Consider the following 27744-nt stretch of genomic DNA (forward strand, 5'->3'; position numbering starts at 1 on the left):
GTAATCAAATAAATCTAACATTTTCATAAGTTTGTATGGCCAAAAGATTTTGGTAAGGACTACCATGACGCATTGCGAGGGTTCGGCCAAGCCAAGTGGCCAGATGGTTAAAAACTGTAAGAGTACGGCTTTGTAACAGGACATCGCGGGGACGAAACCATTGTAATGCCAATGCTTTATCTAGAAGACCATATCTTTAGGATTGTGGACTGCTCACAAGTAGATCACAAATATGAAGAACAACACGCACGACGCACTGGACAGATTGCACTTGTAGATGATTATTGGGCATCCCGAGAAGTTCGGGCAGCTCAAGAAAGTGACCGTGATTTACGTCTGATGTTAAACTGAAAAATGGCGAAGAGAGAAGGTGAACCTGGGAAGAGGTATCTTGATATAATCCAGTTTTAAAGGCGTATTGGGCTCAGTGGGGATCGTTACGGTTGGAAAATGATCTTTTAAAGAGAGTCCTAGAGAATGAGGGCAGTTTGTGCCACAAGCAACGTACCAGTAGGAATGAAGAAAGCGCCAAACGGTAGTCCAGTTGAAAGAATTATTATTCATATCGCAGGCCCCCTCCCGAAGATTGCTTCTGTAAACAAATACATCTTGGTGGCTAATATTAGACAGAAGCATATGCTCTACCAAATCAAAAAGCGACAACTGTGGTAGACGTTCTGGTAAAAGAACTTTTTAGCAGATTCGTAATTCCCTTGGTACCACACGCTGGTCAGCGACGAAATTTGAGTCACAGTCAGACGGAATGGTAGAACATATAAATAGGATGGGAAAGTACTTGTCAAAAGCTTTGTACGACCACCAGCGTGATTGGGATAAATATCTGCATTTGTTCCTGAAAACCGTTTTGCGGCGCAGGAAATTACAGCGCAAATCCCAGCTTCCGTGGCCGAGAACTCCAGTTACCCTGTGATTTGAAATTTGGTACAAAACCCGGCCAAGAGTATGTGGAAAACCTGCGTCAAAAATTAGGTGCTATCCTCGAAATGACAAAGGGCTTGGGAAGGACCGTATAGTCGTGAAAAGAATAAACGATTTAATATATCGGTTACGGAAACTACTACGAGCAAAAACCAGCGGTGGGTGCATATAAATCGGTTGATTCTATACGCGGGACAAAACGAACCCGATTAACATTTAGAAACAGCGAATGTGATGCCACTACAATCCACTTTCACAGAATTTCTGGCACATTACTTTAAAACTCGAAAGGTACGCTTTTGTGTCGTCCGTGAGGGATCTAAAGATTTGTTTGAAGCACCAGCGGAATACGCTTTGGCTCACTGTGTAGTCAAATATGTCAAGATGTTCCGGGGAATTACCATAGAGTTCATTTTCTGGGTTGAGCGCTTAAGAGAAATCTACCTCATGTTGGTAAAGCGTGTTTTCTACAGGAGCAGGGGCGATTTCTTTATTATCTCATAACAAAGGACCGGTCTTGTGATAAGCTTATAACTTCGAGGATTTTTGGAATGCGGTACAGCGTGCAGTACTTGACAACTACAGACACATTGGTCTGTTTCAACCCCAGATCAACCTCGCAACCGTTTCGTAATACGTGCTTTTTCTTCAAGAGTGGAAGATGCACGAGAGGGTGGTCGTGCAAAAGTATGACCTTCAAGGTCACGTAGATTATTAGTGGGACATGGGAGCATGTTTGTTTCGGAACTTTTTACCTCAAATCTATATTACACACACTATAGGCTACTTGCCTCGTTATACCGATGCCGAAGTCGATGTTCATTTTACTATTCTCATAGTACCTACTTGTTTCATTAGTAATTTTACCACCATTCTAAGTCAATTATCATCACCATCATTTCGATGATTTTTTTGTTAATGGTGAACTTCATTAAATCAGTTCGGAAAATTCAGTTTAAAATTACAAATCTAACGCGTCGCACAAACATTAACTGGCTCCTATTTCCATTAGGTAATGGTAACGTTTACAATTCCGGAAGGTAGATACGAGCTTCGGCTGTTACTATAATTGCCATCTATATCCATAAGAACGTCGTTTAAGGTCGAATCCTTGAATTTTCGATAATTTGATGTTTTTATACTTACGTCATTAAGAATTCTAGGCGTTTTGTAATTGATAATTGATAGGTCGGCCTATCTTATTGCTTAATTAGAAGACTTTCACCTATTGGTGGTACTTGAGTTTTTCTTCTCATCATTACGAGAGTAGGTAGGTACTAAATTTTTGTAATGCTTTGGCAACCAGTGCGGAATGAAATTATGAATACGTTCGACCTCACAAGAAATAACACTTAAAATTAGGCGCGTGGAGGTGAACAAGTTGACGGATCTAATTTTAAGAGAAAAATTATATTCGTAGGGGTGTTGGGTACAGTTAACCTCCTTAATATAAATGTATAGGTGAATGGTACCTACTTCCCATGCTCAGTTATTATAGGGGCAATTAAATGGGTATCGTTTTTTGTTCATGCCGATGAACGCTTCTTAATTGCACAGGGGATTCGAACCTAAAGGTCGCAAATGCAAAAATGTAGCTTTTGGAATATGAAAAATTAAAGTAGGGAAATTCTAACACCGCTAATCAAATGCACATTGACTACTTGAAAGTAAAAACCAATTCAGAAAAGGATGCTGTTAGAACTATAATCTTACTAATCTATATGCTTAGAGCTACCAAGCAGGAACGACATCAAGGTTCATGGACATTACCTTTTCCCAAGCGTTGCTGCAATAAGAACTAAACTGAAAGGAACCTAACTGGGTAGATCGACCTTACGACTTCACACACTCTCGATATTGTTGATATTGTCCGGTTACCTGTTAGTAGACGAGTCAGTTTGCGCTCGTGGATGTTTCGTTCTTTGTATAAGAAACACCATCGGTCACAATTTCGCGCTGTGTTCCACCCTTTTAGAATTAAAATTCTTTAGCCGATGTGTTCGTGTAATACAATTATTGCTAAAAATTAAGGAACTCCCTTTTGAAATATTTGTGTTGTGAGTAAAATACTTGTTACCTGGGTTACCTTCGCCAGTTCCGCTTTGTTATTGATAAAAGGAATGAATACTTAATTAATAGAGGTGAGTAACTTTTTAGATTAAAGACGACCCATCGACCATTAATTGTAATTTTCTTTCTGATTCCTAATAAAAGTAAAATTTTCGCGTTTTCTATAAGTAGGTATTAAATAATTGTATATTAATTTAAAGCGATTGCGTTTAAGTATCCGGGTTTTAAAATCATGAAATATTACGAAAGTAACTACTTTTAAGATTCTGATATGCATGTTTTTATTTTTTATTAACATAAACCTTCAAATTGAGAACTTACAGGTTTTCCAAATTAATGATCGTTTGGCATAACACGAATTTGTAGAATTGTAGGTATCACCACGTAATAAAAAAAGTAGAAAATCTAAAATCTCTATTGTTTCCACAAATTAATGTTGGATTTATAGTTGTAGGGGTACCACATTACATTATAAAGTTTTAAATAAATTTGAGTTGCTTAAATAACGATATTTATAATAAAATCTGGCTGCAATTTGTTTAATATGGTTGACTATGTTGCCTAAAAACTTAAATTGAAGAAAATTAATAAATTATGTATTTCTCCTGGAATAAAAATTTAACTGGGTATTAGGTACCTAAGCAATCCGCTGAATACTACGTATGTGAGAAGTTAATATTATTAGCAAATGATGTCGAAAGTCGAAATACAAATAATCAAGTACAACTACTGCATAATAGGTATGTTACGGATAAAGTGTTTACCTGGCTGATTTATAGACTACCTATCTGGATAGTATAGGTATGTCCAGGTATATGTAAACTATATTGTAAGCTATCCAAATGTATGGCTATTTTAATGGAAAATCATTGTTTCACTAAAATATGTAGCTATACGAATATTGGTTGGTTTGTATACAATTAGTGAGTAGGTAAAGTATGTTTTTTCACTCGGCGGATTTGCGCACTCGCCTTCGGCTCGTGCGGCAAATCTTCCTTCTCGTGAAAAAAGATATACTTTACTCACTTGTTGCATAAATGACTAATTTTTACATAGTGATGAAATTATCGACAATTTTTTTAACGACAATTCAACTCATGTATAAAAAATCACAGCCGTCTGTGTGACTTAACGACAGTCGTATGATTGCCGGGACTGTCAGCTTTACATGCCTTCCGAAGCAATTAATAATGCATCCACGACAATAATTCGTCGAAATGGGGGCACAGTTTTTCCTTAAAATTCGGCAATTAGCGTCAATCTTCGCAATAAAATATCCCGTACGATTACACGGCTGACGATCGTTCCATAATACTTCGGTTATACCGGTTATAAGGCTTTGTCGCGAACCTTTAATTAAAAATCAAACTTTACGTAATCTAAAAATGCCGCCCTCAACTCACATAGTCTGGATTCGAAAGTTTTACAAAGAATCCTTCTCTCCCACCTTATTTTTACTTATGTACTCGTCGAAAACCGAAACGGACCCAACGAGAACCAAGCTTCGCTATGATTTCATACATGTAGAGGTGTGGTGTCCCTTGATGATTCGTAAGGACGGTTTTTAGAACCGGTAACACTGGCAGTTCCACTCTTATCTGGTTTTACCCTCGCATCTTATCTTAATGCGCTTCATTTTCTCCCATACTAGTTCCGTTCTCTTTCATTATCGAGCGGTACACGTTTCTATACTGAAAAATGTGTAAATTGAAAACTAACATTTTCGAAAGCCTAAAGTGACCCCCTATTACACACTATGCGGGCATGAACTCTCAATCGCGATACCGGTTTTGAATCTATGACTTGAAACCTCAGGCAAAATCCGAATTTTGAAGTGTTACAATCGTAAAATTCTTGGTATTCGATGAAAATCACAACTTCCATAGTCTATGGAAATTGCAGTAATCAGAAAATCATGAATTTTCCACAATGTATGCAAAATATACCAAAAAACCTATCTGCAGTCTGCAGACAATCAACGAAGTCGTGTACAATCACATCGAAATCACTTGCAGTAGAGTCATACCGAAAGCCACTTATAGGACAAACCCGCTAAATTTTTCAATTGTGTGGCGTTTAATGTAAGATTCTGGCGAAGTGAAGTAGATGTTAGCGTATGATTTTGAACTCGTATCAATCCTTGTTTAGTACCTCTTGTAGTACGTAGTTGTGCAGGGAGGACTAATGAAGATCACATTTATATGTGAGGTTCAGCTTCTAATGGCTATGTCAAGGTGAAGAACAATCCTTGTAAGTAACGTGGGACGAGCATACTATCTAAAAGCAATAGTTAAAATATGCTTGAAGCTTGGGCGAAATACGAGGCGAAATATATGAATATTCAAACAAGCGTCTTTCTGGTTTCCTCTTTCCTTTATTTCTCTATACAATGGTTTCACAAGTTAAAGAAACGGACGTGACTCATAATAAACATATATTTCTCATAATAATTAGGTATCCAGTTTGGCGACTAATTTTCGTAATAAGTATTTGTTAATTTGTAGATAGGAAATGATCCGCAATCGAATTTCTACCTATAAAAAAGAAGCTAGTATTAAATAAGTAGGTAGGTATCTTTTAACGGATTCATAGTTCATTCAGTTCAACGACTTATGGATTCATCACGTTATAATTTGGTTGTTTTGCTTGTCTGCCGTGGTCTTAATACCTCTATTAAATTTCTGTAATAGCCAATGGGTCTATTAATTTTGTAAGCGATACGCTGCTTTCAAATATTACATCACGGTAATGAGACTACCATAATCCATTTTTATAGTACCTACCAATGTAGACTGAGCTTGAGTAACGTAAATCCAATGAATCTGTTTTTAAAATATGCAGTAATTTACATTCATTAACTTTTTTTGATATTTTTTCGGGCTATTATACTTGTGTTACATGATTAATGGATGTGGAATATTGTAAGAGCATTTAATTATCGTCTCTGAATCTTTTAATGGAAGCACTGACCTGATTAATATAAAATTGTTGCTTGTTAGTCACACAAAAATCTATTTTTGTCACACGATATTCAGGTTAAAATCTAAGATTTGGTAATGGTCATCTCATATTTAAATCGGTTTGATTTGGTTAGCATCTCCTCACAAGAAATACCTTTGTAAACACAGGGGTTTCATTTCAAAAAGAACGATCTAGTGTGATTTGGAATTTTGATTAAAAAAAAAATTGCAAAAATCCGTCCAAGTATATAGGTAAATATTGGGAAAATGAGATAAACTGGTTCTCTTTAAAAATGTGAAAAAAAATGTTTAGTTTATTATGCGAAATTTAAAGAAAATGCAATTTTAAAATTTAAGACGGCAGTTACGCCCTCTGGTGGTCATTTTTAGAAATTGAAAATAGTTTCCAGCGATTTTTCATAACCGATTTACCCAATAATTTTTTTACCCCTAAGTCATACGACGAACGGTTCCCGAGATATGGCCGAGGAACAGTCTTATTGGGTCACCCGGTACAGTTACAACCATAAATAGTGGGAAACATTCAGCTACCACGTACTTAATAAGGTAGAACTTCATTGTTAAGTTTATCCAATCAATTTGTGTTGTATGTATCCAATATCCATGTTTTGTATATTTAAATGTAATCATTTAAATAAATAAGTTGCAGGTGCTAAGTTCACTGTTACATCTGCCGATACAGCTCGTGATGAAATAAGCAAGGTTTATGTACTTAGAACCATTATTGATTGATATTGACGAAGTTTCACTCAACGTTAGAACTAACGAAATTAATGATTACAAAAAATGTCCCTAAATTATTTAAACCGGAAAATTTTAATAATTCATGTGCACGTTTATTCAACCCTTTCTTATATTTTTAGAGAAAAGTAGGTACTACTTGCCCGAGTTCCGTCAGTACGCCTGTCGTGCCACCCATTACGTTTAGTTTGATTGTAATCTCGAATTAAAATTTTCTTCTACCAAAGAGTATACTCTTTCCTTCTACGCAAGCAAACGTATAGGTTGGCCAACGGAAGGTTGGGCCATTCGAACGTTCTCGAGGTTAGACCTCTAAATTACATCGATTTGCAGGAATTTGAAAACTAATAAATATTTAAAAAAACATTAATATTCACGCTTTTGATAACCCAATGTATGTACAAGTCAAGCCAAACAAACAAGTCTATAAAGAAGGCGATCGTTTGGTGTCGTTGTATTTTAGAACAGTTAGTATCAATAGTGGTGGGCGGTAAATTAGACGCATTATATTTTGCATGTTGCAATTTTGATATTTTTCTTATGTAGCTACGTTTGAAAAGAAAACGAAATTTAGTAAACAAGTACAAGAATTACATATCTACCAAAATAACAAATAGTTATTACTGATGACCAAGCAGTGCGTATTTACAACTATTTAAATAGTATAGTCGTCACTTTCCTCTTCATTGATTTCAGAACCTTCGTCTAATGTACCAGTGTTTACTTAAAAAATAAAGGTTTTACAGCTTCATCTAACAATCCATCGCGTTGTCACATTTCTTCTTCCAATCTCTTAACGTGGTTTATGTCGTCTCCAGACTTACATTTCGACTTGAAGATGAGATGTGCATTATCAACGAAACCATATGATCGTCCTGCTTCGGTCAGTTTTATATACACCAGATTCATCTTCTGCTGGCAAGCACTCCAGGAGATGGATGGATGTAGGTTTTGTCTAAAAATGATGACCGCGGTTTCTTGTTTTCCCCGAAAGCATCATATTCTTTCATTCTTCATAAATATCGAGACCACAATGTTGTTATACTCTAACAATAATTTTCGTTTATTGCGGAATTTTTTGTATTTAAAATCGATTTTTAATAAATATCTACTTTACCTTTACCTATGTAGCCAATTTTCTCCTTTATTTTATTAACTAAACTATTGATGTTCTCACCGTGATTTTAGATTGAAAAGCAGCAACTGGCTGTAACACGCAGAATAACGATGATATAACTGTGTCACATTACACTACGAAGCAATATGCGTATTGACTATTCTTTATAAGGTTCGTAAAAACTCTCCGTGACTCACGCTGGGTCACCTCACGCCTTTCCTCTTTTTGCTCTAATTTTAAAAGTCCTAAATAATATTAATGCTGATAAAGCTAAGGGGTATTGAAGTGGTGCGGTGGTACCTCTTCGGCCAGCTCAACCATGGTTTTCGTAGTTCAAATCTATGTTGCACAACCTACCAATAGTAGAGGTTTAAACCTAACAGAAGGGGTTTGATAGCCGACCACACACCTGTTACGGAGACGGATTTTCCTGGTGGTAGGAATCTTGTCAGAGAAGACTTAAAGCGGAACGATGTTCCCTTGGCAGCTGTGGACATTTGCATAAAATCTATTGCGGAAAACACATTGAATGAATACGATTATGGCTTGACACGTTGGTGGATTTTTTGTTTGAAGAATGGGCTAATGTTTTTAACAAACAGGTTTGCGAGACATGTTTTAGAGTATCTTGCGCGCGAGTTTGACAGAGAGAGGCCTCCTTGGGGACCCTCTTATCGGGTCGCCGTGGCCCGCATTTTAATTTTGATGTTAGCGAAAGCAGGCTTATTAAGGGATTTTTAAGGGAGTTAGTAGTGTTAGACGTAATTTACCAAAATTCGATGGGATAAATTCAATGAACGTAGAAAAAAAATTTTAAAATGGCGGTTTCCGAGATATTGACATCAACTTCCTTACCTCACTCGATAGAGAAAAAAATTACAAAACCAGTGATACTAAAAACTTAGTATTTCATTTTGGAATCAACCTTACATTTTTGCCTCGAAGTTTAAATTTTATTTCTTATGGCAATAATTCCATGGCTGTGTCGATGGTGACTATGCAAGATAATAAACGAACGAATTTGGTTTCAGCCATTGAGTTATTTCCATAAGAAATACATTGTAAACTTTGATGCAGAAATGTAAGGTTGATTCCCAAATGAAATACTAAGTGTTTAGTATGATTGGTTTTATAATTTTTTATTCTAGCAAGTGACGTAAAAATCCAACATGGCGTCCATGTACAATAAGGAAGTTGACGTCAATATCTCGGAAATCGTCATTAAAAAATTTTTTTCTACGTTCATTGAATTTGTCCCATCGAATCTTGCAACTTTTATCTGAAAATTTTTCGGTAGCTCTCTCTGTTACTAAAATATTTGAACATTTTAAAAACGGCGATTTTCACTTTTTTCCAATTATCTACGAAAGGAATTATTTGTTTCAAAATATCGCATCAGAATATCCATCAACATCAAAAACTATACAACTTTTCCAATTTAACCGAATCTGTAAGTACTTATAGAAATAACAAAGATAGCCATTGCTATCCTACTCAATTTAAGATACCCTGTATAGTTTTAGATTTCCGAATTGAATAATGAGGAACTATCTGATTTGTTAATTAAGAAAGGATCTTCTTGAGTTCTACCAAATTCCCTTTGTGGGTACGCACAGGAGTTGTGCGCGTTTACAAGATCTTTCCAATGACATCAATTTGAAAACATTCGGACCAAAACTGTAGATAGCAAAAAACTGAAAAATCTCCAGGTTAGTATAACACGCTCGGAGACAGTGCCCAGATGGGTGCCATCATCATGTAGCCCCGTCCCTAAAGTGGTTAATTACACGGCCCCGGTAGGCATATGCGCACTCCTCGTCTTTCGATAAGCATTCTTGTACGGGACCGCATTTGCTGCCAGCCAGTCAGCCAGCTGGCCAAAGTGAAATTGAAAGCTACCTTTTTACAAATAAATTTGCAAAAATGCGCTAATAATGGAATTGTTTGAAGTGCAATTCCAACAAAACAAAAATTAATGTGGTGGTGCACTGATGCTAATTAAATGCCAATGGATTTTAGGAACTCCCAGTTTCAAATCATGCAGGGTTAAATTCAATTGGCGATACTAATATGGGGTTACCTATACTAATTCTCAATTATACCAAATCAATACATCAAAAGAAGTAAAAACCTTCGCATCTGCTCTTTTTAGCGCATTTCCACAAAAATAAAAAAAAATGCGCTATTGTGGCCACTTTGTCCGTCCGTCCGTCCGTCCGTCCGTCCGGCTGTCCGTCCGTCCGTCCGTCCGCTAACTTTGCGACGCTACTAGTTCTTTATCTTAAGGGCTATTGTTCTACTTTTTTCGCTATTTGGTTCGTTATGGTGTCGAGTCTTGTACCAAGGAAGGAATTTTTTCTGTACCGCTTACAAAAAAAGTTATTGTAAAAAAAAAAAAACCGTTTTTTACATGTTCCATAATTTTACACTTTTGCCGTTTATTAACGATCCTAGAGATCGTTTATAATTTTGCATTGCTATCTGTCGCCTGCCGGTTGGTCTCTCCGTCTGTTCCTTTGTCTGTCTGTCCATCTATCTGTCCATGTGAACGATAACTTTGTTTAGAAATGTTCGATCGCTTTTACATTTCCGTTAGTTATGAACTGAATTGCATGAAATTCAATATGTGCATAGATTTAGCCATAATAATACGCAATGCCAAAAGTTGAGTCGAATCGATTCAAAATTCACAGTGCCCTTTTCGCATCTCGACCATTTATAAACCGAATTGCAAACTTTTTTACTTATAAAAGTATTTGAATGAATTTTGATACATAGGCACTTGGAATAAAGGAAAATCAAACGCCAATTTCAAAATTTGGTTTTGCGCATGCGCAGTGCCAACTTTTTTATTTATGGAAAAATTTAAACGAAATTTGATACATAGGCACTTGGGATAAAGGAAAATCAAACGCCAATTTCAAAATTTGGTTTTGCGCATGCGCAGTGCAACTTTTTTATTTATGGAAGAATTTAAACGAAATTTGATACATAGGCACTTGGGATAAAGGAAAATCAAACGCCAATTTCAAAATTTGGTTTTGCGCATGCGCAGTGCCAACTTTTTATTTATGGAAGAATTTAAACGAAATTTGATACATAGGCACTTGGGATAAAGGAAAATCAAACGCCAATTTCAAAATTTGGTTTTGCGCATGCGCAGTGCCAACTTTTTTATTTATGGAAGAATTTAAACGAAATTTGATACATAGGCACTTGGGATAAAGGAAAATCAAACGCCAGTTTCAAAATTTGGCTTTGCGCATGCGCAGTGCCAACTTTTTTATTTATGGAAGAATTTAAATGAAATGTGATACATAGGCACTTGGAATAAAGGAAAATCTAGCGCCAGTTTGAAAATTTTATTTTACGCATGCGCAGTGCCAACTTTTTTATCTATGGAACTATTTAAGTGAAATTTGATACTTAGGCGCTTGGAACAAAGAAAAATCTAACATTAGTTTTAAAATTTAGGTTTGCGCATGCGCAGTTCCAACTTTCTTATTTAGAAAAGCATTGATATGAAATTCTTCTCATAAACTGAAATTGAAGTAGCACGTCAACAATGGATTGCCCATGTGCAACGCTATCTTTCATATTTGTGGACGGATTTTTACGATTTTAACAGAAGTTGCATCTTACAAATGGGAAATGAATGCAAGTGGAAATGCGCTTTATGTAAATCGTTTACGATTACTTTTTAACTTGTTTATTCTCAATGTGCGATAAAATGTCTTCGTCCGTCCTTCGTTCATCTTCAGCTATTGGAAAGTTGATCTAAAACAAAAACGGCAAAACTTCTCCCTTAGCTCGCATTCTCATCTGTCTATGCATTCAGTTACCATCGATTGATGCTTTTAAACTTAAATATTGATAATAGATATGTTATATCTGGGACATGTCAAGTCAATAGAAATACTTGAACCAACAAGATCAGTAAATAGAGTTTTAAGATTACGAGTACATATTATATTATTTGTTTTATAGGGTTCGGCATAGAGGTATGAATGATTTAAAATAACAGTCACACACTCATTTTTCAACGAAACTCAAATTTTATTTTTCCATTGTGTAGCCCGGATGTCGCAATTACAAAAATCAAAGAAAAAACAAAATAAAACTTTCATTTCGTACGCACTCCTGTTCATACTCCTCCGAGGCATTTCACGTGGGACCCCTTTAAAACCTTGTGTCAATCAGGGCTTTAACTGTAAGTGGTTTTGAACATGTAAACTTGTGTGTGTTTCATAAATTTTAAAAAGTTTGGCGATCCTGTACGGGATGTAGGTACCCCCACTCGAGATGCCCAATGAAGACGTAAATGTACACTTTGTTGAAAATCTGTTGTCCCTCATGTTGTACTGTTATATGCACTCAAAATGACTATTATTTTTTGGTCATCTTGAAATTAGCACTTATTAGATAAAGCAATAATCTATTTTGGTAGTATCGCTTCGATAGACTATGATAGTGTTTCATATGACTTTTTACATTTCCAGTTTTTAACTACTGATTGTGTAGCATTGAACTGTTATTAATATAGGTTCCTACAAGACATTAATTAGAGAAACAAATCTTGAATAGACGGAAATACCTACTGTTGTTTGTTGATTATGGATTTACGTGGGAGTGTCCCACAAGTGTCACTGTAGAATTAATGAAACAACTTGCATAACTTTTCTTGAAGCTTGAATGAATGCGTGTATACCTAATTTAAATTTTGATGTTAATTGAATCCTTAACATTTGAGTACAGTGAATTTATAGTTTAAATGTCACATGCACTTCGATTCATCATCGGTCATGTAATGTTAGGGGCAGACATTCAATGAACTCTTGGTACCCTCAATTAGGGATTAGTCACGAAAGAATGCTTTCACTCCACCCAATTTATACTGCAATCATTTTATAAGACGTGTTAGGTGGTGTTGATTGTGCAGTTAGCGTTTTCAAATTGAGGTACGTCTATTTGTTCCAAATTTAATGTTGATTGTGTGTCTTAAAATCAGTAGCATGAGAACCAATAAGACCATTTATTTGTACTTGCATCATGTACCACCACATGATGACCTCACACTATCATAATTTATGGAATAAATAAATAGGCGTGAATTCTTTTAGTATTCCAATAGGTAAATGACGTTTTATGAATACGTTTAACCGTTGATTATTCAATGGTTTAACACAGTACGAGGGTCGTTTGATAGTCTCCTGTTTCGTAATTTCCATATAAGTGCGTTGTATTTAGTAGCGACAGGTTAATATTACATTTTTGTTAGGTCTGTTTGTAAAAAAGCATGTGGAGTCAATTGTTTTACTTTAGTCGGAGTGTCGGATGAGTGCGATTGGGGCGATTAATGGGGAGGAGGCTCTTTACAAATTTACGCTGAAAGGACGCCTGGTACACAATCAAAATATACATGCAAGAAGATTCAAGCCCTTAGAGAAATAGTCCGCAATATGGCATTTTCCCATACTGATAGCGTACATTCACTGATTAATACAACACTCGCACCACTACTTGTTAAAATTTTTGTGACTATTCTCGTAGGGCCGATCCGCCCGCGGCGACGTCACCGACTCTCCACCTCCTAGGTCAGATTTTGTTGGCTTTGTATGCCATTTTATGTCATGCGGCAAGTGTGAAGTCGGATGTAGTGAGATATGCTCACTTCATTTTCGTCGACTGAGCCCTGAACTTTCGTTCTACCACGAACGCACGTATAAGTCGTAGTTAAACACCTACTGGGAACGGAAACGCGAAACTAGTATTCAGGGTCGAAATGGCCTGCGGTTCATAGCACCAAAATTTGAGGCTCAATTCTGACCTCACTGGCAACTGGAGGAAACCTCCTACAAGTACACTAAACCAGCACGAATTTCTCTGAAATATTGCAATTTGTGTTCATGAAATGACGAATATTAAATAAAAGAGACTAGCAAAAGGAAATAATTAATCCTTGCAGCTAAATTTAATACAATTTACGTTAGCTGCTCGCATATTTGGGCAACTGTAATTGTAATTGCAAATAATAAATTGAGGTTAACCGGGCGCATAATTTCATTTTACCTATTTTAATTAATAATAATTAAGTCATGTCCAAAAATTACGCCCTTTCATCGGTCTGTTATTAGCACTTGTCACTTAGTAGTCAGTGATGAAATTGGTCAATAAGAGCTGCACGAGTTATCTCAAATTTTGCAATGCATTCCAGTGAATATGGAGTCCCCTTTTGTCTCGTCCTTTCCTAGTACGAACGAGTAATGCATGTCGTAGTTTCCAAAATGAAGACTGGGATTCGCAGGTAACAAAGGGATTATATTTATTCTGTAGCTCACACTTAACACGAAATTACAACAAACAACTTTCAACCTCTTCTTCGCCGGCAATCAAATTTCGCGGACACCCCGCTATGTCTGCACCTTCTTCATTTGTACCTTTTGAACTGACCCTCTTTGTTTCCATTCCGTTTTATCTATCACTTCTTAGAACTTATACGTAACGTGAATCGAGTTCAAGCATTTTTGTTTATTCAGTCACGCAGTCCAGTTTTTAACATTGAAAATGTTTATTTTTTTCGTATACAGGGTGACAATTTGAAAACTTACCACCCTCCATATCTTAGTAAATAAACGAGATATTTAAAAAAATCCAAATCCGTTTCGGTAATTCGGAGGGGGAATCACAATGACATATTTGGCGACGCACCCCCTCACACCCCCTGCGCCCCAGCCACCCCAACCTTTAAATCTTAAATAGTGACCCCCCATGTGTGATACGTCGTTGGAAAGGTCTGAAAAAATGCTTTCCAACCATACCAAATAGCATTACATTTAGGTTAGTAATTATCGTGCAAATCAAACGTCACTACCCTTCTCGGCAATTCGTTTTACACATATTCATACTTCAGTTTTCACATTGACAGTAGATATGTCTCGTCCAGACAATCCAACCGCTCTTTGGGAATATCCTCCTCACACATCCCGTTCTGCAGATATTTGTATAAAATGTTATTGTAATAATATATATTGTATAAAATTAGGCGCCTTTCAGAAGACTTTTTATCATGTAAAATTAGACATAGGAAATCCCTATGTCTACTTCTACATGAATATCATGGTAGGAGCATAACGTTAAGTAACACATTACAACAAAACAAAGGAACATGTCGTGACAAAACATTAGTATATAGTAATTAATTCTCAATGCCAAGTCCAATATGTAACAATCAACGACCTAACGTACATCACTCGCTCCCAGATGAAACACCCTGTAAATAATCGGTAACCTATTCATGCAAAAGAAAGAAAATATGGTGCAATAAATTTAATTATACATTTACAATGTAGTGTCGATGTTTCCAAATACATCACCATCCACGAATCGCTATAATATATATTTATTGGATCGTTTAATTCTGCACACTCGCATTGAATATCAACCCTGAGAACATACTGTATCTAAATATAAATAAAAAACACGTAAATCAGTCAGAAATTCATATTGCGGGTTGGCAGGTAACACCAGCGCTAGGAACAAAGGGGTACTGAGTACTCTAAGTGGAAAAATAACATATTTACGTAGAAAAAACATAATGGAATCTTGTATTTAATTCAAAGTATGATCAGCATAATTATTTAAGAACAATTAGTATTTGTAATGCACTATAAATGGCAATGCCCATGCTGTATTGCAATGTCGTTAATTTGGAAAATAATCTAACACGATCATATAATTACTAGATGAATGCAATATACGTGAACAACGAAACCTAAAAATTACTGCTGCCCTCAACAAAAGCACAACATTTAATATCGACGCTCTCCGAGTCATCGGGTCGATATGGACCATTAACTTCCCTCTCGTATAGCTTATGTTCGGCACTTTTATTGTAAATTTTGGCCCATTTGAATGTAGGGCAGAGAAGAAAAAAACACGTGTTCCACGGAAACGAAACAAAGCGCAATCTTGAATTTTTTAGTGGCGGCCAGGGACGGATTCGGGAACATTTAAATTGAATTTTAACGGGTAAATTCGGTTCCATTACAGTACGGTATTCTACGATTTGTTCATAATAGCAGTGGTGGATTCAGCAGGGAGAAAAGGGGGCAATTGTCCCCTACGACAAGGCAAAAAGGCTTGCGAAAAGTCAAATAACACCCTTTTAAATGTTATAAACAACTTAATTTACAGTATTCCATTACACTCTCTACTTTCTATCTGACTAAACATGTGCACTGCGTACAATCTGTTCTTCGTAACCGTAATTGGGGGATGGAGCGTCTTTACGATCGAAGTTAAAAGATTTATATTCACAGTTGCCCTTCCTGAAAAGGTTGTCGGGATCCGCCACTGGATAATAGCACAGATATACGTATATCTGTGATAAAACGTGAGTTTTTAATTAAACATGCAATCTCGCATGTAAGAGCAATTAGATTTAGGGTACATTGGTCATTGAGTATAGATGCGACATCAAACGCGTTGTGGCAAATAATTGTTTGATACATCTTCTCGTATATTTCATAAGTTTGTTTCATAAGAGTGGCAAGCTCACTCCTTGATCATCGGTCTGTATACTAACTTGTACCTTTACTTCCTTTGGATATAAACTTATAAACTTATATTCAAAGTCTGTAGCAGGATAAGCAAAGCTGCCGAGCTTCCCAAAAACTATCTTATGACCGGTTTCACAAACGATGATTAAGGTTAATCAGTGATTAAAAATATTAAGAATGTTAAACAAATGAGCGTATAATCTAAGGGGCTAACATTCTAATATTTTTAATCATTGATTAACCTTAATCATTGTTTGTGAAACCGGGCATTAGTATACTCGTACAACGAACGTTAAAACACTACTTTTGGCTCTAATATACTCCTATAAGGGTGGATTAGGCGATCATTGGACTTTACTTGACTATTTATTAAGGATCCTCAGATCCTTTATAGTTTTGTATTGTCGTCCGTCCGTCCGTCCGTCCGTCCGTCCGTCCGTGTGCGCTCTAACTCTTTTTAAAAGTGGCCAATTGTGTTGAAATTTGGTATACGGGTACGTTGGACATTAAGAACGGACGCTATTGATTTTCAGGAAGCTGGTTCAACAGGAACAAAAGTTATACGACTTCGAGTGAATCGGGAACAGGAAAAACTACGAACTCAATATAATAAAAATTAACATATTTCATTCCCTAGGTCATGTATCGAGTTCGGACTTTCGCTAGATTATTCCCTATGACTCTTAAATGTGTAACAATTCAATATAACTCTTCTCTGTGGTCTCGGTCAAAAGTTTTAGAGCAAAATGTACCCAAAATTATTCTTTACACATGAATTTAGAGTTGTAAAAGCTTTCAAACGCATTATCTTGATGCTGAAAGAGTTGATAACGTGCACGTTTGATAACCGCATGTGTGTGATTCAAAAATGTTAAATTATTTTTCTGAGGCCACATGGATTTTGATCAAAATATGTCAAAATCGTTAATTATGCACCAAGATCGTTGGGAAAAAGACTATGCGCATTATCTCAATGCCCAAGACATGAATTTGATGCATTTTTGGCGACCACGTGGATTTTGATCAAAACATGTCAAAATCGTTATTTATGCACCAAGATCGTTGGGAAAAGACTAGGCGCATTATCTCAATGCCCAAGACATGAATTTGATGCATTTTTGGCGACCACGTGGATTTTGATCAAAACATGTCAAAATCGTTATTAATGCACCAAGATCGTTGGGAAAAAGATCAAGAGCATTATCTCAATGATCTAAACATGAATTTGATCTATTTTTATGGACCACATGGATTTTGATCAAAACATGTCAAAATCGTTATTTATGCACCAAGATCGTTGGGAAAAGACTAGGCGCATTATCTCAATGCCCAAGACATGAATTTGATGCATTTTTGGCGACCACGTGGATTTTGATCAAAACATGTCAAAATCGTTATTTATGCACCAAGATCGTTGGGAAAAGATTAGGCGCATTATCTCAATGCCTAAGACATGAATTTGATGCATTTTTGACGACCACGTGGATTTTGATCAAAACATGTCAAAATCGTTATTTATGCACCAAGAGCGTTGGGAAAAAGACTAAGCGCATTATCTCAATGCCCAAGACACGAATTTGATGAATTTTTGGCGAAAACGTGGATTTTGATCAAAACATGTCAAAATCGTTATTTATGCACCAAGATCATTGGGAAAAAGACTAGGCGCATTATCTCAATGCCCAAGACATGAATTTGATGAATTTTTGGCGAAAACGTGGATTTTGATCAAAACATGTCAAAATCGTTATTTATGCACCAAGATCGTTGGGAAAAAGATCAAGAGCATTATCTCAATGATCTAGACATGAATTTGATCTATTTTTATGGACCACATGGATTTTGATCAAAACATGTCAAAATCGTTATTTATGCACCAAGATCGTTATTTATGCACCAAGATCGTTGGGAAAAAAACCAAGAGCATTATCTCAAAGCCCAAGACATGAATTTGATGCATTTTTGTTAACTATAAAATGTATTTTGTAAGATTAAAATAAATTGTCGTTAAAAGTGATTGTAATACTGAGGATCCTTCGATATTTCGTTGTATCGGTTTATTCATTAAACACGTGTTTTTGCGAACTTATCTATATAGAGGCAAATTGTTTTTTTTTATGTTACATGTGGGTTTATTATTAGGTAAGAGTATTTGCGATACTAATCCTTTAACGAAATTTAATGCAGAGAAGGGTCTCCCATCATAACAGTTGATAGTTGCCATATCCAATATAACAATCTTAGTAACATATCCACGTTTGGGAGAGTAGAAGTTTCTTATTTTAAAAAATTCCACATTTATCCCGGACCGAGTATTTTGGATTGTATCTCAGTATTTCTCCCTCTGTCCTAAACGCTTTTTAGAGTAAACGTGAAATTAAAAATTCCAACCTGGATATACTATTAGGCGGATACTTATGGCCCTCTAACTCCCTCCACGTTGTAGCCTGCTTGTGGATATTCTGAACACTCGTATCTATACCCCCGTATCGGTCGTATCCACTAGTACGGAATTGGAAGTTGGAGTCCCCGTTTCTAATGACGTCAAATAGCTTCTGCTCTTATATTAGATTATCATGCTTATCTGTTTTTTATCTTGGTTTTCATCTAAATTTAACTATTAGTGACCTTCCAATGACAAGTTAATTTCATCTCTGTTGGAACAAATTTTGAAAAATTGATGTCAAATGCTTATGTAGTGCAATTAATCTGCGCTGGTAAGACTTTATAAAAGGATACGAGCAACTGCGTATCATAAAATCATTAAAGTTTACTATAAGAAGAGGTGACTTGCGTAATAGTTTATTTAATTCTTGGAAACAGTGTAAATAACATGATAACAGTAACTGATCTTATAAGACGTTCGTGTTCGTAGCATGTAAACAGTTATAGTTTTGTGAAATTCCGCCTTTTTCTTATGGATGATAAATATTTGCAATTTACAGTGGTGTTCGAACAATACACAATTAGGATCTAATTTACTTCGCATTTGATGCGAAACTAATTGTAATTCTAATTACAAAAAATCTGAATGGGTAATATGATTTAAATATTTACCCACAGATTCTCGGCTTTGGATGTTCAATGCTTGTTCTGATGCGCAAACGGCAATCAAATACTTGAAGATTTATCTCATAATTTTGCCATTGTGTTCTACCTTTGAATATAAAACTAGTTCCACACAAAAACATATGTCCAAAATACAATCAAGCGTAATTACCTACAGATTTCATAAAAACGTTACACTTTTTCAGAAGGTCAAATAGACGACAACTACTACATAATAATCGCATAATTTATTTTCAATACAGAGAAACATTTTTTGCTGTAAGTGAATAGTTACGTCCTTGTGGTAAAATGTTAGGATTCATTTTCCAGATCAATTGTTTTCATTCCAATTATAAATTAAGGTATTTTAATATTATTCGGTGGTAGTCGAGAATTTCAATTTATACATTGAAAGTGTACGTACAGAATCCTGATTAGTAGGTAGCTGGGTACTTAGAATGAGTTCTGACATTTTGATATGTAAATTGCATTCATCTAACAAAGAAATTGGCATTGCTTTCCTTTAACCTTGTAATGCAGTAGTACTCTGTAGGAAAGAATGATAATCTGTACATCTAAAAATAAATATGTTCCATTTCAATAATTACATTCAATTACGTTTGTTATTTGCTTCATGCATTTATTGATTGTAACACTGCTATTATTAGGTACATACTTTGTAAGTAGGTGCGGATTTGTTAAATCTTAAATCTGAATCTGAGTGACGTGGGTTTGAGATGAACAAAATTATTGTTTGGTGCGAACTGCAAATTGTAAAACTTTTTCATTTAGTACCCATAGCATAGCATTAAGTGTGCGAAAAAATTATAATATGGTGTTCAGTTCAACTGTCGTGAAAGATGAAATCTGATTTATTATACGAAGTCTTGTTAATGATTTAATGAATAACTTTTAATACAATATTAGTGTTAGTCAATCACAGTAGGTATATAACCACAAGAACTGATATACCGAACATTTTTTGGTTATATGTTTATTCCACCTTAAACACTCCAAAAGGGATTAGGTATGTGTATTCTTTATACTTACGTAAATTTATTGTCACAATTTATATTAAAAAATACTTTATCAGAGACGGTTAATAGTATAGGTTATAGGTGCAAATTATTACTAACTACGTTTAGGTATATTAAGCACATAGTTGCAATTATAGAATAGAATATAAAATATGTTTATTGGCTAAGATACGCAACGCGATTGTTATTGTTACCTAATAAAAAAATCCGATACACCTGAATACTGAACGATCCTCGAAATATTCACACATACATCATTTTTACAATACACCTTAAGGGGTTGTTTCCGCCCCATCAGATCAGCATGGCTTGTAAAACAAATTTTTTGAATCGGCATTACGTTTACTTTTATCAAAGAGTACGTTATATACTCTTTGCTTTTATGTAAGGTGCCTACATACGAAATTTCATTTAAATATCTTAACAAACAAAAAAAACCGACTGCGCATGCGCAAAACAAATTTTTCGATTCGGCCCTAGTTTTACTTTTATTCGAGGTGCCTACATACAAAATTTCATCTAAATATATTGTTGTGTTATTTTGTTTTAGTTGTAACTTGAAAGAAATTATAGAGCGTCTGGATGTGACAATTTTGTTTAGTTCAATTAATTAACCGGGGGGGTTATTTATAATTTGAGACACAGGATTGCGTAAATTTCATGTTATAGTTTTGGTTCAATTTCTTAGAAGTGTTCTGTTTTTATTTTATTCCTAGAATTTTTTTCGATGTAAATTTCTTTTTTAAATTTTTATTTGCCGTTAACGAGGTATAGCGCGAAGTAGAGATAAGGTTCTTCGCAGAATTGCCGGGCGTACGTGCCGTTCAGCAAGAAGTTGAAAAATCGACGCTTCGCGTGATTGGCGGACGGGGTGTGGAAGAAAGGAGAAGGGCTTTTGGCTTAAATAGAAAATTTTTGATGAGAGCGGGGCTTTTTGGTCGTGACAAAGCCAACCGGCGCTTCTTCGGTTACGTTATTTTTTGAATTTTGTGGAAGTTTTCCTGCGTAGTTGGATCCAGGTTTAATTAGAATTTTGTGTCTGCCGTTTTAAGAAGAATTTTTGAGAAGTTTAAGAAGTTTGTCGCCGTCCTGTTTGTTTTATTTTGCGGAAACACGGAAGTTTTGAATTTGTGGGTACCCGAAGAGAGAAGACGTCGGTGTTTGAGTGGTTGGTTTACGTGATTGTGTACGGATACCTCTTTTTATCGGAATACGTTATTCGGACTAATTTTAAAAGTAAGTAGTAGTTAGTGTTTTGTTTTGTCATGTTTTTTTTTTTTGTAATGTTTGAGTAATTTGTTTTTTTTTGTGTGTGTCATTTATCTGTTTAAAATTGTAACATTTTGTAAAACAGTAATTTACGCAATTTTTTGTTTGAAATTAAACCAGTCATTGCAATCCAGGTTTTGTTTATTAGAGTCAAGGAGAGGTAATTGTCGGCGTCTCTTACTTTGTTTCAAGTTGATTAAATCTGGGGGTAAAGTTTCATATTGGAATTTAAGGATTTGGTTAAGCCACGTATTTATGTCATTGTTGGAATGCTGTAGGGTGGCAGAATCCAGCTGGACCTTGAGATGCGGATAAAAATTTTGTTTTCATTTTAATTACAACTGAGCTAGCTAGAGGTAAATCGTGGGATTCCCAGAAGTGAAGGATAGGTCTCACAACAATATTAACAAATAAACCGATATAACGAATTATCGAAGGATCCTCAGTATTACAATCACCCTTAACGAATTTATTTCAATATTATAAAATACATTTTATACACAAAAATGCAAAAAAAATTCATGTCTTGGGCATTGAGATAATGCCCCTAGTCTTTTCCCCAACGATCTTGGTGCATAAATAACGATTTTCACATATCTTGATCAGAAAAATCAGAAGAATAATTTAACATCTTGTTTTTAGCATCAAGATAATGCGCTATAAAGGATCCTTAATAAATGGGATTGGGGAAATACAAAAGTTGGAATGCGCATGCGCAATACTATTTTTTGCATCTGCCTGAGGTTTAAGGAATATTTACTAACACAGAAAACCGGACATTCATATGTTCTTTGTAACACGAGATAGAAAAGAAACCATGTTTTGGAGGTTTGGGCAGTTTTTGGGCTGTAACTTTTTGGCCCGTTATTCTACGTAGCTGACAATAGCGACCTTTCTTATATCCTAAAGAACATGTATGTATATATATGTATATCGTTTCTACACAAAGTTATCGTGCACATGTGTAGCGAGTTGCGGTGAAGCGACTCGCTTAATACTAATAGAAGATAATAATAAGCGGGGAAGCCGCAGATCGGTAAGATCGATATTGTGTGGGGTACAATTAATTTATTAATAATTAGTAATACATAGAGAATAGGGTGCACCATGTGCGTTAACTAGTAATTAGCAATAACCATTTTATCACAGTCCAAGTTTGACGCGACTATATATATTTTAATTAAATTAAAGGTGAGCGGCGAAAAAAGGAGCGGTAGATATACCTCCACCCGACTGTCCCGGCCCGCAGCAGATCCAGCCGATCGCGACGCGCGACGCCCAAAATGGTGACCGGGATATTTCCCGTAATCTTATCGTCCTGTAGTGAGTAGTGACGTACCGTGGGTATCTTTGGTGGCGACTGACCGGTTCCAATCTCACTCGGTAGGTACTTATAATATTTGCACAACCGACCTTAACGATTCGACAGTTTGAAAAGGAAAGAAAGGCAAGACAAACAATTGCCATGCGTGCCAACTGCGATATCGTTTCAATACTTATTTGAACTTTGATGAATGTCGATCTCATGTACCTACAGGGTGTACCGTAACACATGGACAGACAGGCGGACAGACAGGAGGACAGACAGACGGACTGACAGGCGGACAGACAATACAAAATTATACATGATCTCGAGGATCGTTAATAAATTAAACACAAGGTATAAATTTGTGAAAATATATTGATTTACCTTTCACAAAGTTGGAATATAACATGATGAGCTACAACCAATTGAGAGAGATAATTAACAGCGATTTAAGACGAATGATTGTCCATGATGTTTTTTCTAATGTAGGCAATTATTTTGTCGATAGTTTCGATATTGAGCGTTTTCTAAAATATTGTTTTTAAACGGTGTAGAATGAATTTGAAACTTCGGTCGAGGGTTTCACACCTTTCTTACAACTTACTCATCATCGCTATAACGCGTTGTTTTTTAATATCGCATAGGTCCGTTTAACTCGTCCCATTATTTTTGTTATGTCCGAGTTCTGCACTGTCAAAAATGTATTTTTGAAAAATACGAAATGGCCTTATATCACCATTCTTGAATAGTTACTGTATAGACGTATAGATAGAGACTCTCTTTTCAACTCATATTTTAAGCAAAATGAAATTTCAATTGGCCAATTCTTAAGTATTAATGTAAAACGGAATCCTCCCTTAATTTAAATCCCAGTCATGTTTAAAAGTTTGTAATTCTATACAGTGAAGCTTCCAACTTAAGAATGGTCTGTTAATATAAAGTGATGAAAAACTTACTCGGTAATGAACTATACTTGTAGGTATTTTTCCGAATCGATAAATCAATAAGGGAATGAATAGAAGGGTGAACTTTTTACTTGTGGTAGGTACGCATTATTTGTCTATTAATTTTCTATTAAATGCCAATGAAGGAATACGTTGCCCAACCTCATGAAACTGCCAACAAATTTAGGTGATAACTGTAAATGGAAGGAATCTCTAATCTAATTGAAAAAATACTTTTGGTACTTAGGGGCCGCGTATTTAGTTAGGTAAGACATATAATTATACATTCGTCCTTAAAAAGTATAAGTGATGCAGTAAAACGTAGCTACAGACAATAAGTTTAATGTATTTGCAGTTCAATTACACCATCAATAGTTTTTATTGGTGTCCTAAGCTACCATTAACAACATTTGGGTCACATGTCCTTAAAGGGCCCGTAATTAGAAAGTGACACGTAAGCATAATTACATATATAGGTCAAAGTTATTCTAGTACACACCCACAAGGTAAATAACCAATATTATTTACTAATATATATACCTATACATAGTATAGATGCGTATGTGCGAAAGGGACACGGTGTCTATTTATGAAGTGAACTATACATAACGAAAGTCTAGAATAAAAACAATGAAAGTTTTGCGGTGTATGCGAAATGTATATTTGTGAGAAAATAACTACGAATATAACTGACAATTGTGATCTTAATCTTTGTTCATCAATCAGCGTACAACAATGCAGTTACAAGGAGCAGAATAATTTCGAATTAATGATCCTACGACAAAATTTCTAATTAAACCGAACTTTCTATACACTCTTTTCTTTTACTACCTACTTATTAAATAATGCTCTAGGAGCACCCTCATAGGTACTGTACTACTGCACTTTCTTGCAATTACAGCTTCTTTTCGGATTTTTTGAACACGCAAACATAAAGTTTAGCATTTGTTCGTTTGTACATTATAAATCCTCCTGCTACACATCGGATGGTACAAATTCCCCGAGAGGTGTGAAAGATTGATAAGCAAACCTCCCTAATGTAACGGATGTAGTCAGTGATCCTCTACTGCAGGCCTCTTAACATAAAGGATAAAGTAACAATCTTTATTAAATTATGAAACTTTGTTTAAGGTACCTCTTAGATGCAATATATTTTAGAATTTTTAGATTTTAGAATTAGGTAATTGTTGTACAATAAAAATAAAGTGAACTGCCATACGAGGAATTTCCAAGCGCCGCGCTGGTCTAAATTCTACTGCAGAGTGCAGTCGGTGTCGTGAAACACCAATTTAATGCAAATCGTGTTCAGATAAGTATAGGCGTTTGAACAACATATATTTAAAACTGTTTGGTACTTAAATATCAACTAATTATAACACTGTTTATAATCTAAAACAAGGCGAAACTACGAAAATTGGAGATAACTATAGGACGTGATTAAACTAAAACTTTTATAAATACCTCTAGTGTTTATGCACCAAGACTTCTAGATGCTTTTTTGTCGATGCTTCGATAAAGAATGGGATTGGTTCCGCCCCCTGGGCTTGGATATGATTCGGAACGCACGGACCGGCTACAGACTTATGGAGCTGTTACGACGACTAGGAGAGGGGTTGCAACTTCCACCCCACCATCCACTAGCGCCCTATTGGCCGCGTCGCCAGACGCCTCTACCGGAAATCGTTTATAAGCAGCGCACCGACAGGGGAACTTCACTTGTGCCTGGGCAAGCCTACCTTACCCTACACAAGCGACTGAGGCACTTCCCGGCTTGACCGTAGTCAAGTCCGGCGCCATCCCACGTGCCAGAAGCGATCTTATATATGTACATATAGCCTCTGTATTATTTGTAAATATTGTGTAATATACGTTTTCAACCTCCGTTTGCCACTTACGTTACCCCGCCCGGTAACAATTGGCGCCCATACGTGTGAGTCAACCAGCAGCATCGCGCTCTGAGGATCTACGCCCACGCTCCCGCGACAGCCGACGCGCAACACCATGAATACGAGGAGCAGGAACACCCCGACGTCCAACTCCGGCGCCGACGAAGGTATCGACACTCAAACAACGGAGATGACCCCGGCAATCAACCCCGGTCTGGACCCGGCAACCCCGTCCAGTGGCGCCCAACACTCTCAACACACCCTCGACATGCTAAAGGCGCTGACCGACGCCCTCCAGAACGCGCAGAAAACCGCATCACCGGACCTACCGACCTTCAGCGGCGACCACCTGGAGGACCCAACAGTCTTCTTCAGCACGCTCGAGCAGACAATCCAAACCACCGACCCGGCGGAAAAGTTAAAAACAGCAGCAGCACAACTAAAAGGGGAGGCTGCGAAATGGTGGAACAGTTACGAGGCATTTTCACCGACATACAACGACCTAAAGAACTACACCCGCGAAAAATACGACAGCAGCAAGATTCGCGGGAAGATGCAATCAGAATTCTTCGGCCGAGAACAAGGAGCAGAGTCGCCGCAGCAATTCCTCCAGAGGAAGGCACAGCTAGCAAAACGGCTGAAGATCCCGATCGGCGAGCACCTCGAGCTACTGAGAGACCTGCTGCACCCACGCATTAGAGTAGCCTTTTTAACCACAACACCCACTTCACTCCTCGACTTGGTGCGTCACGCCGAGGAAATCGAAAACTGCAACAAAGCGCTACCTCGAAACAATCAACCCAGACCATCGCCACCAACCCCCGCCGACAGACCTCCCAACACACCAAAGTGCCACCACTGCCCGGAATATCACTTCCACCGAGACTGCCCAGTACTGACCCGCCGCCGAGACCAGGGAAACGGGGCAGCGGTCGGGAACAATGCCCGGCCGTCCACCTAATCCAGACTGCGACCCGACCCAACCTACCAACGCTGGCAGTCAAGGTACGCGGAAAAAGCGTAAGAGCTCTCCTCGACTCCGGATCATCCCATAACTTCATCCAGAAGGAGCTCGCGTGGAAAATCCACCATAGCAACCACCAAACAGCCGGCCTAGCGAACCCCCGCCATCAGCTGGAAGTCATCGGCACATCCAGAGTCGAGTACACGCTCAACGACAAGCAAGAATCGGACGACTTCCTGGTGACACCAAACCTTGTCGTGCCCATGATCTTGGGACAGAAGTGGCTCCAAGAACATCGAGCGGTGCTGGATTACGAGAGAGCGTGCATCCACTGGGGAACCCATACAAGGCAGACAACACACTGGGACCAAGCTCCGAACCGCGGCCCAACAACGAGCGACTCCATAAACTTCGCCGGAGTCAAGCACGGGTTCCAACCACCACTCGATCGACGCCTGGCCACACTGCTGGAAACTTTCGGTAGCACACTGGCCGATCCTGCAACGCCCACAACAACAGCATCCACCACACATCGCATCCGAGTCACCAAAACAACGCCCTTCCGACTTCCGCCATATCGACATTCGCCAAACAAAAAGAAGGTCATCGCGGATGAAGTGGAAGCTATGTTAGCAGCGCAGGGAGCCCAGCACGTCCGAATATTGCTCGCCCATCGTCATAATTCAGAAAAAAGACGGCCGCCCGAGATTCTGCATCGACTACCGTCGTCTAAACGCCATCACAAAAGACGAGAGCACCAACCTGCCAGTCATACAGGAGACCCTCCGAGACCTGGGGACGGCCAAAGTTTTTTCCAGCCTGGATCTCAAATCAGGCTACTGGCAGGTGCCGCTAGAGACGGAATCCCGACATCTCACCGCGTT

General features: G+C 37.2%; 1 protein-coding gene across 5 annotated transcripts in view; it reads left to right on the forward strand.

The window, feature by feature from the left end:
* Positions 1–2804: 2804 nt before the first annotated feature.
* LOC116164359 overlaps positions 2805–27744 on the forward strand; it is a 34372-nt gene continuing 9432 nt past the window's right edge. The window contains exons 1-2 of one of the 5 annotated variants that reach the window (XR_004143878.1): positions 2805–3080; positions 22952–23031. The gene's annotated coding sequence lies outside the window, so the exon portion shown is untranslated. Of the gene's footprint in view, positions 3081–20040; positions 20482–22951; positions 23144–27744 lie in introns of those variants that run through there. The other 4 variants (XR_004143879.1, XM_031478524.1, XM_031478526.1 and 1 more) reach the window with 4 other exon arrangements.

Source organism: Photinus pyralis, unplaced genomic scaffold, assembly GCF_008802855.1.
Source record: "Photinus pyralis isolate 1611_PpyrPB1 unplaced genomic scaffold, Ppyr1.3 Ppyr1.4_LG2, whole genome shotgun sequence".
NCBI classification, from domain to species: Eukaryota; Metazoa; Arthropoda; class Insecta; order Coleoptera; family Lampyridae; genus Photinus; species Photinus pyralis.